Genomic DNA, 16367 nt, shown 5'->3' with positions numbered 1-16367 from the left:
CAGCTTAAGGGACATGGTAAGCAGGGAGTCGGGCTCATCACAGGTTCAGGGGGCTTGGACAGAGAGCAGGGAAAGTCGCATGACAGAGAAAGGGGGAGAAGGGAAGTGGGTAAGACAGATGGGCCAGAGAGAAAAAACTGAAAATCAAAAAGCTTACGCGGGTGACCAAGCTTTTAGGCACACACCTAATGCTGTCCACAAAAGAGAAGATATAGAGAGGGGGAATACGTGGAGATGTTTAACTTCTTGCACAGGGAGCTCAGGGCTAAGGAAAGGTCAAAGGAGGAGGAGTACGAATTGTCTAAGGGGCCGAAGGTGACAATGAATATTGAGAACTGGACGGTAGCTTTCTTAATACACGTGAGCATATACTGTAAAAAGTATCCAGAGAGGTGTGTGGCCTTATTTAAATGCACAGTTGTGATTCGGAAACAGAGATCACATACATGGGGTATGCATGGGCACAGTATTATGACGAGTTTCGAGGGCACCCGGCGCTGGACTCAGAAGCAAAATTGGGGGAGATTGATTCTGATTTGTGGCAACATACGATGGGGCCCACCAAGTTTAAGAAAATTATCTTTACAGCCAACATCTTACTGATAGTATACTTGACCTTTCAGGGGCGCCCACCTTGTGGAGGTAGGGTGGGGGCGACAATAATGGTACAGAGTGGACCGTTGGGAGCCTGCTGGAACTTCAGCAAATGCTTATGAACAAGGGAGTATGGTAAATTGAGGCAGGGGTGCTCCAAATGTATGGGGAAACATGCTTTTATCCATTGCTTTGGGGCGGTGGGGGATACACAGGACTACCCTGAGAACAGTGGCAACATAATCAAGGGCCTGGAGGTGCTCAGCAACCCAGACAATCCGCAGGCTATAGAGGGGAGGGGAACAATGGACAAGAGCTCATGTGCCAATTAATCTAGAGAGGTTGGATTTTTGGCTGCAGTACTCTAACCAGAAAGAAGATGCCACTTAGCTTTGGGAGCGGTTTCGCTGTGGTTCAGCTTAGGGTATGAGGGAATGAGGCTGCGCAGGTGGACAGAAAATCCCAAGGCGGTGCAAGCACACACACACACAGGTGGTATGGCAAACCATGCATAAGGAAATACAGGAGGGAAGGATGGTTGGTCCATTTAATGAGTGGCCCATGACTGAGTTGATTGTGTCCCCTATTGGGAGTTGTTCCTAAGAAGGAAAAGGGGCAATTTAGGTTAATACAACATTTATCATGGCCTGAAGGAAGGTCAGTGTGGCAGTGGATATAGCGATAGGTATTAATGAGACACTCAGGTGGGTGTTTTATATAAGTGATTTTATTTTAGAATATAGGTATCCTCGTCACAGTCACTGTCTTTTATCTTTATGTCTTGGTGATTTTCTTTGTTTCTTCTTTTCCAGGGTTCCCGGTGGTAGATGTTATTTCTCCCAGCAGATGGTGTCGTCAGGTTGACCGGTACTCTGTGGGGTCTCCTCCAGAGTTCCCGAGTCCTTCGTACTGGGGTTCTTCTTCCCCAATGTCCGAATTTCTTCCTCCTGCGTCTCCTGCTTTCGCAATCTCCTCCTCTGTCCCGGCGTCTTCTTCCTCCTCGTCCTCCTCTGAGTTCGCGACCTGCACGCCTTGTCCTTCTTCGGTTTTCATGGTTTTGGAAACCCGGCTATCCGGGTTTCCTGCATCCATGATTTCCTCTCTTACGGGACCCCCGGGGCACTTGCCGGACGGGGAATCCACGTCGTATGTAGCCGGGATTTCTGACACCCGTCTACAGTCAGTTAAGGATTATATAGTGGAAGACCTAACCTCAGTGTCATATTCCTCTGTTAATGTGACTACGACCCTAGAGGAGCAGGTTGGGCCTTCAGTTTGAGGGTCAGTGGTATGCGGACAAGGCTTTGCCAAGGGATGCTGTATTTCTAATGCTATATTGAAGCATTTCAGTACCTTTTCACATTGGCAGTCCTCATGATGATTTATTTTTTGTGAGCCAACCCAGCTCTGTGGACTACCAGCGGCTGCTGGTAATTTTTCAGGAGCTTATGGGGGGCTTGGGGGTGCCTTTAGCACGAGAAAAGACAGTGGGACCCAGTATAGTCCTGTTCTTTTTAGGAATTGAACGTGAGTCAGTAGCAATAGAAGCAGATTTACCACTGATAAGAAAATTACAATCCAATTCTTGTTGGACACCATGTTGGCTAAGACCAGGTTACGGTGAAGGCACTTCAGGTGCTGCTCGGACATTTGAATTTTGCCTGTAGAGGGGTGAGTGCTGGGAGGACTTTTTGTCGGGGACTAGGGCTGTTCTTATCTGGTATGTCGTTGCTTCATTATCATGTAAGATTATCTGCGGGCGTACATGAAGATTTACGCATGTGGTGTTTCTTTCTTGATTTGTTTAATGGCATTCCGCTGATCACCCTAAGGACTTTGCATGGGATGTGTAGATCTACCCTGACATGGCTGGGGTTATCAGTTTCAGATTGTACTAGCAGAGAAAGTGGTGTGCGGAGGACTTGCCGACGGACTGGAAACATAGGGGTCGGAGTATTGCGTTTCTGGAATTTTTTCCACTGGTGGTAGCAGTGACATTGTGGGGTGCAGAGTTGGCCTAAGAGTCCTTTTCAGGATTGATAACATGGCAGTGGTGCAACTGATGAATAAGCAATCCGCGAGAGATACTCAAGTGTTGAAGCAGCTACACTTTTTGTGTTGAAGTGTTCAAAACATGACATGCTGTTTAGAGCGTAGAATGTGCCCGGGGAGGACAATGTCTTGTCTCGTTCACAGTGGGAGAGATTCCATGGGCTGGCCACGGAGGCAGACAGGGAGACAGGGACAAGGATTTCAATGGAACTTTGGACAGTAGGACATGGAGGATGTTCCAGTTGGTGGTAGGGTCGCTGACTGCATCTACCAGGAGGTCATATGCTCAGGCTTTGTCTGAATTTTTGGACAATGGGGCACTGAAGAGGCCATTGGAAGATGTGATTCAGTTCATCCTGGCATTGATTAAAAGGGGTCTGTCACGAATCACGATCACAGGGAAGCTGGCAGGCACTGCATTTATGGGGAAGTTAGTTGGGGTTGTAGTCCGTCAGCAGGGGAGTTGTGGACGAGGATGTTGGAAGGTTGGGCCAGGGAGAAGGGCCACGAGGGGCGGAAAAAGAAGCCATTTACCTGCCACCTGTATTCTAAGGCCATTTAAAGTTTGCTCACAATTTGCAACAGGAATGACGAAGTAGTTTTGTTTGCTACGCTGATGACTTGGATGTACTTTGGAGCATTCAGGGTGTCTTAGTTATCGAGGCAATGGGACAGTCGTTGTCTGCTATGAAGGACGACATGGGATGGGTTCTGGAGGTATGGGTATACAAATCCAAGATGGATCAAAGGGAAGAAGATAGTGCTTCAGATCTACCCAGTGGAGATGTTCTGCCCAGTAAAATGGGGGGGACATTGCATGCCCACGCAAGGGACCTAAGTAGAGGGTATTCAGGCATAAAGATGTGGCAGCAGTGACAGCCTTTCAGCTACTAGCCATACTGCTCAGAATGCAGCCCCATTTGGGGAGGGAGGCAGGTGATTATGGCATGCATTCCTTTTCGATTGGGGTGGCAACCGAGGCAGGCAAGAGGGGACGGAGTCAGGAGCACATCATGAGGCTGGGTAGGTGGTCTTCCTACTGTTTCAGGCACTAAGTGCGTATGGATGGAGAGAATTGTTGAGCTATTAGCACTTCCTTATTTGCTGTTACTGTTTTGCAGGTTTGGTCCCAGGCCCAAGGGCTGCCAACTTGTCCATATGGATCGTGGACCATTTGTTTGTGAAATGGGTAGAGAGCCAAGTGGGACAGAGAGGATATGCAGAAACTTGGGTTTTGACTTCAATTTCTTTAAGGTCTGATGACATGGTAAAGGGGGCTTGTGTTGGAGGAAGTTGTTAACCAATTTGAACAAGTTCTTGACAGGGAGGGGTGCCCCGATGTTTTAGTTCTTCATCTTGGTTAGAGCGATTTGGTTGTGGAAAAAGGTTTGGCCCTGCTGCAGGCAATTATAAAAGACTTAAAGGATATACAACAGCAGTGGTCAGGATTGTAGGAAGCTGGCTTTCTATATTTTGTACTAAAATGAAGTACACTGTGCAGAGAGTCCAGTTGATCCCCAAAGGTTTGCAGAGGCAGAAATAGATAGGTTTAGTGCCACTTTTGTGGTATTGTGGGCAAGCAGCTAGGCTTAGCAAGGAGTCATGTTAAGCATGTTGCACTCACAGAGGCAATAAATTAGACAGACAATCAAAGAATAAATCTGAGACCAATTTTATATATGATTTGAACCAAAGAACTTTGTTGTAAGACAAGCAATTTTTAAATTAAAAATACTTTGCTGTTTCAAAACTCGACAGTGCAATTTTCAGAGTCTTCAATGTTAGCCTATGGAATGAAAACAAGAATGCAGTTTCTCAGGTAAGTACACAACCTACAACCCCAGTGTTCAGAGTTTCAGGCAAGCACCAGGCAATGTTAAGTTTGGTACCAAGTGTGCACCCACAGCGGCTTGGTGGAGGCTGGGTGCCAAAGTTGGAGTCGGTGCCCAATATTAGTCAATGGAGTAGGGGGATGGGGATGGACTGAAGACACCCTGCTCACAGGTAAGTACCGGGGGGCCACAAGGCAGCACCAAACTTACACCCTCAGTGGCACAGGTGCAGCCGGGTGCAGCGTGCCAACATAGCATTGGGCGCCCAATGCTACCCAGTAGAGACAGGGGGTATCCACTGCAGTGCTGCTTACAGGTGAGTAGACCAAGGTCAGGGGTGGATCTCCTGGGGTGAAGCAAGAACAAGAGGGGCCACAAGGTAGCACCAAACTTACACCCTCAGGGGCACAGGGGTGGCTAGGTGCAGAATGCCAACACAGCCTTGGGCTCCCAATATTAGTCAGTGAAGGAGATCACTTTCAGAAATGGGCTGCAGGCTCTAGCTAGAGGGCTGGAAGAGGCCAACCCACATCTGCCCAGGTGGGTTAAGATGCCAGGGGTCATAAGGACACCAACGGTCTAGCTCTTCAAGGCCCAGGGGTTCCAGGTGCAGGTGTGTCTGCTGGTGTCGGACACAGCTTACCAGCCAGGTCGTGGTCGGGGAAGCCCTCAGATTTAGGCTGCAGGCATTGCTGTGGAGTCCGGCAGGGGTCAGCCCACGATGGACTAAGGGTCAGAAGCGCTGGGGAACCTTCACTGGACTGGTGGGCCACTTGGTCTCAGGCTGTGGGTGTCGGGTGCAGAGGTGGTTCCAGGCTGCGTTTTGCTGTTCCTCAAGTAGTCTTCTTTCTTCTTTGGAGATGTTTCTTTTGGACAGGTCCGTTGTCCATGGAAGTTCTTGTTCTTTATTGAAGGCAGGCAGTCCTCCAAAGGCTTTGGAGGTTGCTGGGCTGTAGGACAGTCATCTTGTGGGCGCAGATATCTTTGAAGGCTGCAGACAGGCCGGTAGGACTGGGGCCAAGTCAGTTGGTGTCTTCAGTCTTTTCTGCTGGGCGACTTCTGTTTTGTGTGGCTCTTCTTAGGTCGACAGGAAACTGAATTCTACGATTCGGGGGTGCCACTTAAATACTGAATTTGGGGGCGTTGCAGGGAGTGTCAGGTGGTAGCCAATGGGCTACTCACCTTCAGGGTGAATACACCCTTCTTATGACCACTTCCTTTTGGAAGTGGACATAGCTCTACCCTATTGGCCTAATTTATTCCACACAAGATGGAGGAATTTAAAAAGTAGTGTCCACTTCAGCTTGTCCACCTTAGGGGTGAGACTGGCATAAAGTGGGCACTCTTCCTAATTTAACTATTTTTCCCACCTGTGCTGCCACGAAAAGTGGGGTCAAGACAGGGGAGTTGGTCATGTCAACCATCTGCAGAGACCTGGGTCACATTACAAATGCTTTGAAGCTTCCCGCCCTGGAAGCTTGCCCGGGAGAGGAGGTAACCCCTCCGGCCAGAGCAGGCTTTTGTCTCTGGGCCTCAAGAGCACTGGCTTTCACTGTGGAGGTCCAGAAACATGTATGTGGTGGCTGAACTGGCCAGAACCAGTCAGTCAACACTCTAGTAGCTGGTACGTTTTCAGGGGGCACCCCTAAGGTGGCAGATGTTTGCATTTTTAAAATAAATCCATCCCTAGGGTCACTGAGGGTTTATTATTCTGAAATGTTTGATACCAAATATTACCAAATATCCCAGGATTCAGAGAAGCCATCATGTAGCTGGGAAACTCGTAATGACCAGTGTCCAGCACATGAATTTAAAATGGCTTCCCTTTACAGTTACTATGTCTGAGAATCCACAAAGACATAGCAGTAGCATATCTGCTAATGCAGATGTGCTCTCGCATGTAATATAATGCACCCTGCCTTAGAGGTGTAAGGCCTGCTAGAGGGGTGACTTACATATACTGCAGGCAGTGTAGGGGACAAGGCACACAGTCTGTGTGCCATGTTGTGTTTTCCATTTGGGGACCACCTTGTCACGCAGCCTGCAATAGCAGTCTGCATAAGGTTGGTGCAGGGTCCCTCAGAGTGGCACAAGGTGTGCTGCAGCTCCGAGGGGCCCTCTCCAGTTCCCATGCCCTTGGTACCAGGGGTACCATTTACTAGGGGCGGGTACGGGATGAAGGGCCTGGTCACTTGGGGAATCAGTGCCCAGGTGTCTTTGCTTTATGTAAGGAACAATGGCACTGGGGACCAGGTTAGCAGGAACCCAGTGCAATTCAGTCTAAGTTGCATCCAAAACCAGGCAAAATGTGGAGGGGGTACAGCAACCAGAATCCAGCTCTCTACAAGGGTGTATATGCTTTGGACTGAGTTTATACATAAGAGAGCTTGGCGGGAGCCACAAAAGCCATCGTCGATTGACAAAGCCAGAAGGAACATTAATGAGGAGATGAGATATTTTTGTAAGGAAGAAGGTGTTGGCAGGATTGAGCATACAGATTTGCATTATGTCAACCTTCAACTTTTTTGTGGAGATTGTGTACATTTGTTCCGATATAGAATGGATTTGTACTTGCTATGGGAAGTGTTGGCTAGCACTTTTAACATTCGCTGTTGAATGACAAAAGTTGGCGGGGTAGTCAGTCTCAAGGTCTTTTTCTGAGTGGCAGTTGGACAAGAAGTTTGAATGGGTTGAGCTAATTTTATTGTTGTTACAAGCGGCGAACCAGACTGAAGGGAAGGTGTGAACAAGCTTACACCTAGGCGAGGCAGAAAGTTAAAGGTTTCACTATAGGAAGTTAACTTAGTTAGATGTTAATTGAGGCAGTGAGAGGCTGTTTGGGAAGTTAAAAGGTCACAACTGCAGAAGTGCAGCATGGTAGGAGGTGGTTCCTTGCAGGATTAAGTTATGTGGTGGTCGGAATATTGAGGTGTGGGAGGTAGGTAAACATAGGTGACCAGTACTGTAAAGTGAGGTTTTAGTTTTGAAATATGAAATGCCCAGGGAATTTATGTGATGTGCATCTGTTGCAATAAAAGCAGCCTTTTTCACACAAAATGTGTCAGTGGTATGCGCTTCACCTCTCTCAATCAAGAGGGACTTGGGGGGCAGCCAACCAAGGGGTGGTGTGGTCCCAAGATTATTGGGGAAGTGGTGCAGTCCAGGAGACTTCTAGCATTATTTCTATTAAGGTATAGCCCAAGAACTATATATTATGAGCTGTTTGCCCCTATTTCGGTAATAGGTAACACACTGGCTGGTTCCTGACACAGGAAAACATTTTCTCTCCCACTTCCTCCTTCATTAAATGATTCGAGTTATGCAAGCAGTTTGGCACTGCACAGGTTTAGGGGATCTTTAGGTTGGAACAGACTTAATGGAGATACAACATGGTGCACAAGGGCTTATTTTGTTGTATCATTGTTGCTTTGAGGCAGGTCCAGAGGCTTTTGGTAGAGAAGTTTGCATGGATTTAGCTAACTTTATTGTTGTTGCCAGTGGCGAACCAGACTGAAATAGAACGTACAAACAAGTTCACACCTGGACGAGGCAGGAAGTAAAAGGTTTTGCTATAGGAAGTTAACTTAGATGTTAATAGAGGCAGTGAAAATCTGTATGGGAGTTAAAGGTCACAATTAGTGCAGCATGGTAGAAGGTAGATACTTGCAGGATTAAGTTATGTGGGGGGACGGGACATTTAGGGTGGGGGTAGGACAACATAGGTGACCAGTTCTGTGTAAGGCAGAATGTCCTAGGAATTTATGTGATGTGCACCTGTTTCCATAAAAGCTGCCCTTTTTACACAAATATTTGTCAGTGGTCTGTGCTGCGCCTCTCTCACCCAAAAATAGTTTTTACGTTGTACTTTGAAGATTATTGTGAGACGTAGAGCTGCAGGAAGACAACGATAGACATCTTGGCAGAGAGGGGCTCTGAGCAACAGGTGCTTTAATAATTAGAGCTGAGTTGAAGGTCTAGAAATTTAGAGTGCAACAGTCACGTGACATAATCTCCCTTGTGCTGTCAGTGTGAAACTAGTTCAGACACAGCTAAAATTTCTGGGCCTGTCCCTTTCAGTGTCTTGCTGTGCTACCCTCTTTTTCTATGTGAGGGAGAGAAAGGGATGGGGGAAGGGAGGGGGGGAAGTGAAGGGGTGACAAGGCAAAGTAAAGGAGGCAGGAAGAATTGGGACAAAGTGAGCATCAGAGGGAGAAAAAAGGTTGCAGCGGGGACAAAGTGAGAAAGAGAATGAAGTGGAGAAGGAAAAGAGAGTGCATAAATAGTTATTTTAAAAAGTGTAGTTTGGAGGGTCACAGATTGTAATCTTGGGCAGAAAACTCAGTGCGGAAATACACCTACTAATGAGATGTGCATTTCATGGAGAACAGCTATTCTGATCCCCATGAGAAAGGTTGTGGTTTAATGAACCTACTGCAGAGATTTGAGTGCGAAAATATAGGATGCAGACTCTGAACAGTTTGAAATGTTTGGGAGAGACAGACCATTTGGCTAATGGCAGGGCACAAGTCGGGGGTAGTCGCGGGTACAAGGCATCCACCCACTACTTTCACAAGGAGGACACCGTCCACCCTGCCAAGTAGTTGTGTCGCACTGTAATATGCCGAACCTCATCCTGTATTCATGTTTAAGCACTGGAACGCGTTCAGCCCCGTTTGCACGCTGTCTGCTTTCCTTCTGAGCAGCAATGTGCAAGGGGCAGTGAGGGGGCCTTTTTTCATTTAAATTCCAGCTGGGGCCAAAACAAAGGCCGAAGTTAAGTGGCCATCAGGCCTCCTTTTGTTCTTGCTGGAGCTATTTGGAGCTTCGCACCTACCTGCAAATGCAATGGAGGGGAAACAAATGGCACACAGCTTGTTGTCACTTCACAGGTACTTCAATCAATCAATCATTATACTTATAAAGCGCACTATGTACCCGTTAGGGTTTCAAGGCGCTGGGGGGTGGGGGGGGGGGGGGGGTGCAGCTGCTATCGGTCGAAAAGCCATGTCTTGAGGAGTCTCCTGAAGGTGAGGAGGTCCTGGGTCTGGCGCAGGGAAGTCGGGAGAGAATTCCAGGTCTTGGCGGCGAGGTAGGAGAAGGATCTGCCTCCGGAGGTCTTGCGTTGAATTCGGGGGACGATGGCGAGGGAGAGGTTGGCAGAGCGAAGTTGGCGGGAGGGGACGTAGAAGTTGAGTCTGTTGTTCAGGTAGGCGGGACCGGCGTCGTGTAGTGCTTTGTGCGCGTGGGTGAGAAGTTTAAAGGTGATCCTCTTGTCCACAGGGAGCCAGTGGAGGTCCTTCAGGTGGTGGGAGATGTGGCATCGGCGGGGGATGTCGAGGATCAGGCGGGCGGATGCGTTCTGGATGCGTTGGAGTCGTTGGATGTGTTTTGCTGGGATGCCTGTGTAGAGTGCGTTGCCGTAGTCAAGTCTGCTGCTGACGAGGGCCTGGGTCACCGTTTTTCTGGTTTCCGTCAGGATCCACTTGTAGATTCTACGGAGCATGCGGAGGGTGTTGAAGCAGGAGGAGGAGACTGCGTTGACCTGTTTGGACATGGTGAGGGTGGAGTCGAGGTTGAAGCCGAGGTTGCGTGCGTGGTTGGCTGGAGTAGGTGGGGGTCCCAGTGCAGTGGGCCACCAGGAGTCGTCCCAGGCCGAGGGGGAGCGTCCGAGGATGAGGACTTCCGTCTTATCGGAGTTTAGCTTCAGGTGGCTGTTTCTCATCCATTCGGCGATGGAATTTAGTCCCTCGTGGAGGTTGGCTTTGGCGGTGTGTGGATCTTTAGTAAGGGAGAGGATGAGCTGGGTATCGTCGGCGTAGGAGAGGATGCTGAGGTTGTGCTGACGGGCCAGTTGTGCGAGGGGTGTCATGTAAACGTTGAATAGCGTTGGGCTTAGCGAGGATCCTTGGGGGACGCCGCAGATGAGGTTGGTGGCTTCGGAGCGGAAGGATGAGAGTCGGACTCTCTGGGTTCTGCCGGAGAGAAAAGAGGAGATCCAGTTGAGTGCTTTGTTTTGTATTCCGGCTTCGTGGAGACGAGTTAGTAGGGTGCGGTGGCAGACCGTATCGAAGGCGGCGGATAGGTCTAGGAGGATGAGGGCTGAAGTTTCGCCGTTGTCCATTTGCTGTCTGATGTCGTCTGTGGCGGCGAGGAGTGCAGTCTCGGTGCTGTGATTGCGTCTGAATCCGGATTGGGAGGGGTCTAGGATGGAGTTGTCTTCGAGGTAGTAGGTGAGCAGGGCGTTGACGATCTTCTCGATGACCTTCGCTGGGAAGGGGAGGAGGGAGATCGGGCGGAAGTTTTTGAGGTCGTTGAGGTCAGCCTTTGGTTTCTTGAGGAGGGCTTGGATGTCGGCGTGCTTCCAGCTGTCCGGGACGGTGGCGGTGTCGAAGGAAAGGTTGATGATTTTACGAAGTTGGGGGGCGATGGTGGAGTCGGCTTTGTTGTAGACGTGGTGTGGGCAGGGGTCTGATGGGGATCCTGAGTGGATGGAGTTCATGGTCTTTAGGGTTTCGGCGTCATCTACGTGGGTCCAGGTGGTGAGGCGGTCGGTGTAGGAGGAGTTTTCGGGGGTGGGGTCTGGCGGAGGTGTGGAGTTGAGGCTGTCGTGGATGGCGGCGATTTTCTGGTAGAAAAAAGTAGAGTTTGTTGCAGAGTTTCTGGGATGGTGGGATGGCGTTGGGGTTGGAGAGCTCCTTCACAATGCAGAAGAGTTCCTTGCTGTTGTGCGCGTTGTTGTTAAGGCGTTCTGTGAAGTGGGAGCGTTTGGCGAGTCTGATAAGTTGGTGGTGCTTACGGGTGGCTTCCTTGTGGGCTGCTAGGCTGTCGGGTGTGCGTTCGAGCAGCCATTTTTTCTGGAGTTTCTGGCAGGAGTGTTTGGAGGTGATGAGTTTGTCTGTGAACCAGGCAGCTTTTTTCTTTTCTTGGTCGACGGTGGGCCTCTTGAGTGGTGCAAGGGTGTTGGCGCAGTTGAGGAGCCACTGTTGGAGGTTGAGGGCGGCGGAATCCGGGTTGGTGGGGTCGGTCGGCGGGTTCTTGGCGAGGGGGCTGGTTAGTTGGTCTGCGGTGACTTTTCCCCAGCGGCGGTGTGGTGGTAGTGGGGTGCGGTGATGTTCGGTGTTTTTCTTGAATGTGAAATGGACGCAATGGTGGTCGGTCCAGTGGAGTTCGGTGGTGTGGTTGAAAAGAGATGTGGTTGCTTGCAGTGAAGAGTGGGTCTAGGGTGTGACCGGCGCTGTGGGTGGGTGTGTTGACCAGTTGTCTGAGTCCGAGGTTGGAGAGGTTGGTGGTCAGTGATGCGGTGTTGGCGTCGTTGATGTTCTCCAGGTGGAAATTGAGGTCTCCAAGGAGGATGTAGTCCGTTGACGCGAGGGCGTGGGTGCTGGCGAGGTCGGAAATGGTGTCACTGAAGGGGGCTCTTGGTTCTGGTGGTCGGTATATGAGAGTTCCTCTGAGGGTAGTGTTGGGGTCCGTGTGGATCTGGAAGTGAAGGTGTTCAGCTGTCTTGAGGGTGTCGTCCGTGTGGGTGTGGATCTTGAGGGTGGATTTGTGGACGATGGCTATTCCTCCACCGATTCCGTTGGTGCGATCTTCTGGTGATCTTGTTGCCGTCAGGGATAGGGATGGCGATGGCGATGTCCGGGGCCGAGGAGTCGTTCCACCAGGTTTCGGTCAGGAAGGCTATGTCTGGGGCGGTGGTGTCGAGCAGATCCCAGAGCTCGATTGCGTGCTTTCGTGCGGAGTGTGTGTTGATGAGGATGCAGTGGAGGTGGTTGGTGTTGGTTGATGTAGGCTTCCTTGTTCTGTTGCAGGTGAAATTGCAGGAGCGGCAGGAGAAGGGTCCTTTGGTGTGCTTCGGAGTGGCCTGGAAGCAGGCTGTGGGGGAGCCAGGGTTAAGGGTGAGGAGTTTGCTGGCTGAGTAGCGGAGTCTGGTGGTGCGGGGGGCGTGCGGGCCAGGGGGGGTGGCTCTGGGCGCGGTCCAGGCGCGGACGGGCTTGCCTCTGGCGCGTCTCCGGCACGCCAGCGGCGCGGACGCGCAGCGCCAGCCATTAAGAAGGGAGGGGGGAGGGGGGAGGGAGGAGCAGCTGGGAGTCGGGAAGCGGGAGGGAGTGGCGAATGGGGGCGCGAGGGGGGCGGGGCCGCGGGGAGGCAGCGGCAGGGAGCGCACAAGGGGCGAAAAAGACCAGAAAACAAGGCACAATAACAAGAGTAAGGCACAATTCAAAAAACAGTCACAAAAATACGCTAAATGGCACAAAATACAATTGAAATACGGCAATCAGAAGGGGCACAAGTGGGGTACTTAAGAGAGACACGATTTTGACTTGGTCAGTCCCTGGATATAAGCAATAGGCATGCACAGTAAGAATGTCAGATATGCTGGTCTGTCCCTGTATTTATAAAAACTAGCAATTTAATCATCACTATTTTTTTTTTTTCTTTTATAGCGCTACTTATCCCAATGCAGGATGTCAGAGTGCTTTACATCACATGAACACGTTATAGAATGACAATAAATAATATCTGTAAATCTATGTACAGGGTGTGTTACATATAATAGTAAGGGTTACAAGGTGTTGGAGTCCCATGTCCTTCATAGCTTACTTTGCTATAGTAGGATTACAATTTATGAACTGCAAGTAACAAAAGGATATTCGTGTTAAAAGCATTAGCTCACTTACCTATCTACATAAAATAAAAATCTGCCATGATATGCTTTGCAGGAGACATGTTAACCATCTACATTACTTTGATTCAAAACTGGAACTAGACATGACACACCTATCTGCAGTTGCCCACTAGAGTTATCTTACCATTACTATTATTCCCTGAGGTTCACAGGACATACGAATTTTTATCCAGCAGGTGCCTTAACCCCTAAATCATTTTTCAAAATGCAGTGTTTGCAACCAAGTAAGCAGAACAGATTTATTGCCAAGTTTCTCCTTGTGTCAATTTTTTGTGGCAGAGATCTAAAAAAAAGAAATTGAAATTAAGGCCCAGATTTTGCGTCGGGATTGTGTCACTTTTTTGGCACAACCCCAATGCAAAATCTAATTTGTTAAATCTGGTAATTCGCTTAAATGTACTCCTTAGACCTGCTCAGCATATGTGTAAGGTCTTAAAATCAGATGTCACTTCCTATGAGGTTATGGGTTGTAATGCCACTTCCTGTGATGCCTCTTGCAATGTCACGCGTTATGATGTCATTTGCATGCGGTCTAACTTGGTTAGTCCCCCCTGTTCTTTTTTTAGGACTTGTGCCCTTGCTAATGCACTTTTGGCAGAGATCTGTGTATAACATGTTTGTCGCAGGTTTCAGTTCTGTTAAGACAGCTCCCACTTCTGTTCAGTTAAGATAGCTCCACAGCAACTCAATGAGAGAGACAATTAGACCACCGGGCAGGGGGGCCGGGACATCGCATTATAGTTGTTTCTTTCTACAAGCCATTAACATTAAGAACTTTAGTCCAAATGAATAAAAGGAGGAAAAAAGTCATACATAAACTGCTTCATTTAGTGATTCCTACTACCGGAACATAAATGCCTCTCCTGGTAAACGTTTCGTTGTCATACACGGCAACATTCCCCATTTAGGCGACGGTCTCACCGTTTAAAGCAAAAGCGGCTTTATTTTAGCATTGTCCCACTTAAAACTTCCTTCATATCAATGCGTGTTAATGGGGAAATTAAATCAACTTCTCTGTTACATAATGTTGTGGTATATTACACTACATTTCAGACATGGCTTAGGCAAAGCTTCTAGCGCCGCCGTTTTCAGAAAGCATGGGTCACACTACTCTCGGCATCATCCAAATGCACAGTGAAGGAAAGGTGAAGGGTGTTTTCATATATTTTATATGCTTCATTATTAGGAGGTTCGGTTCCTGGGACCTAAGCAGCACTATGTAAAAATCAATAAACGATCCGGGTTTCCTCTCTTACCTGACAACTTTACCGTATCACTCACTCCCCGTTGCTCTGCATTAGTCACGTGACCCGAGCTCAGCTGACACAGCACGTGACGTGACCGACTGAGGCAGCCATGACGGTGAGGGCAGAAGGGTATTTTGAGGGAGTGGGACTTGACAAAGAATGTCTGCTGATCAAATGCTTCCGCCCTTCTGGCGCCCTTCACTTTGCCTGCTCACGGATGGCTTGGCACGCAAAAACAAACAGTCCGTGAAGAGCTCCTTAGGTTATCAGAAGTTATTCTTGGATACGGTCAAGGTCCAGTTCCCGGGGGTGGACTTAGCCTTCGGGTGACATCATGCAGTGTGTTCTAACACCTCCGTGTGATTTGTTACATTGGCAAGCGTAAAGTATGTGACTTCTGTTTAAAATGATATAATTTCAATCCTCGTATAGATGTGAGTCTGTGTTTATAAAATTATCGTAGCTAACCCGACGTTTTTTTAATTATTATGTAGATACTGCTTCTGTGCGACTAAAGAATAAGGTGGCCTGCGCTTCATTTTTACTTTTCAAAGCACTTTGCATGTGTGAAGACATCGGAAAATGCTTGTTGGGAAGCGTGGGACTACGAGTGACGTAGCACATGAGGGGATTTCATTTCAAATCCCTTTCCTCTGTTTAAGCGGCCGAAGATTGAGTTTATCGAGTTTGATTACTGTCCAAACACTATTTGAGTGCTAATCCCTTTACCTCCTGGCGTCACTTCGTTATTGCAACTTTTGAGAGACAAGTTTAAGAATTCAACTATTCTGGGTCTATATTAAATAAAATAAAATAGTCTTCAGCCTTGAAGACCACTGAATAGGTTTTAGATCAAGAAAGTAGGAGGTTTTGAAAAAAATGGAGAATGTATTTTCCCCATTGTGTTTTTTTTAATTGAAGATGATGAATTTTTAGGTGAGAGACAGCTAAAAAGAGAGGTATTTTGGGGTTAAAAAATTAGGAGTCTCCCACCTGGATCAGGCCTATTGACATGCAATCATTGGTACACATCCGTATTTACCACTCATACTGCTCCAGTAATCGTCTACAGGCTCTGATCCACTGAAGACGTTTTAGCAACAAAATTAGGAAACATTTAATATCAGTTTTATCACTTTACTTATATATGTTGAAAATAAGCAATATATTCTAAAGACGGAGAAGAGCACCCCTTTGCATCGCCATCAGCATCACTCATAGCTGCCAAGGTTTCAAATCACCTGTGTGGCATGCTAAGGTTTTAAACTACTTATGTGTGGCATTTCTGTGTTTTCTGTTTGCTCGTGTGACATTTCATTGCCTTTGAGTGACACTATAAAGAGTAAAAACAAGCAGTTACGCATTGTGCACACACACCGAACAGAGGTGTGTGTATAAATGGAGATCTAGCATTTGTTTACTTGGGAGCTAGCAGTTGCAGCCTGGAAAACACAGTGCTGCTTTAGAAAGGCATTTATATTTACTGACGATAATAAGGAATGTGATCACATCAAGATAGTGCTGATCTACATCACTATATGATTGGACTTGAGGCCTTTAATACAGCCGTCTAAACTCTCATTGGCCTGACATGGGTTACAGGCAATTCACTTGTGAGAAAAATGCAAATACAGGTCCCAGAAAGTAAAGTACTATTGACTACAAAGCTATGCAGCTGGACAATATTACTAACATAACACACTGCATTAAAAATAAGGATTCTGATTGACTTTCCCCATAGTCAGACAAAGAAATGTGAAATATGCTTGCTTCTCAATTTACTTCGTTTAACTTTTGAAGTATTTGGACCTGCAAACGTCAAATATATTGTCCTGCTTCTGTTGTTTGGTTTACTACTTCACTCAGAGTCACCACGAAGGGACACGTGGGTGATATTGCCTCATGTCTATACTTGAGACGCTTCACAGCTCCCTTTCTTTGGAAAGGGGGGGG

At 48.1% G+C, this 16367-nt stretch overlaps 1 protein-coding gene across 1 annotated transcript in view; it reads right to left on the bottom strand.

The window, feature by feature from the left end:
* Positions 1-14528, bottom strand: part of AMDHD2 (amidohydrolase domain containing 2) — a 339455-nt gene extending 324927 nt beyond the window's left edge. The window contains exon 1 of the mRNA XM_069210515.1: positions 14424-14528. The gene's annotated coding sequence lies outside the window, so the exon portion shown is untranslated. The remainder of the gene's footprint in view (positions 1-14423) is intronic.
* Positions 14529-16367: the final 1839 nt, after the last annotated feature.

This window comes from Pleurodeles waltl, chromosome 10 (genome assembly GCF_031143425.1).
Source record: "Pleurodeles waltl isolate 20211129_DDA chromosome 10, aPleWal1.hap1.20221129, whole genome shotgun sequence".
NCBI classification, from domain to species: domain Eukaryota; kingdom Metazoa; phylum Chordata; class Amphibia; order Caudata; family Salamandridae; genus Pleurodeles; species Pleurodeles waltl.
This window is presented reverse-complemented; position numbering and strand designations above follow the sequence as displayed.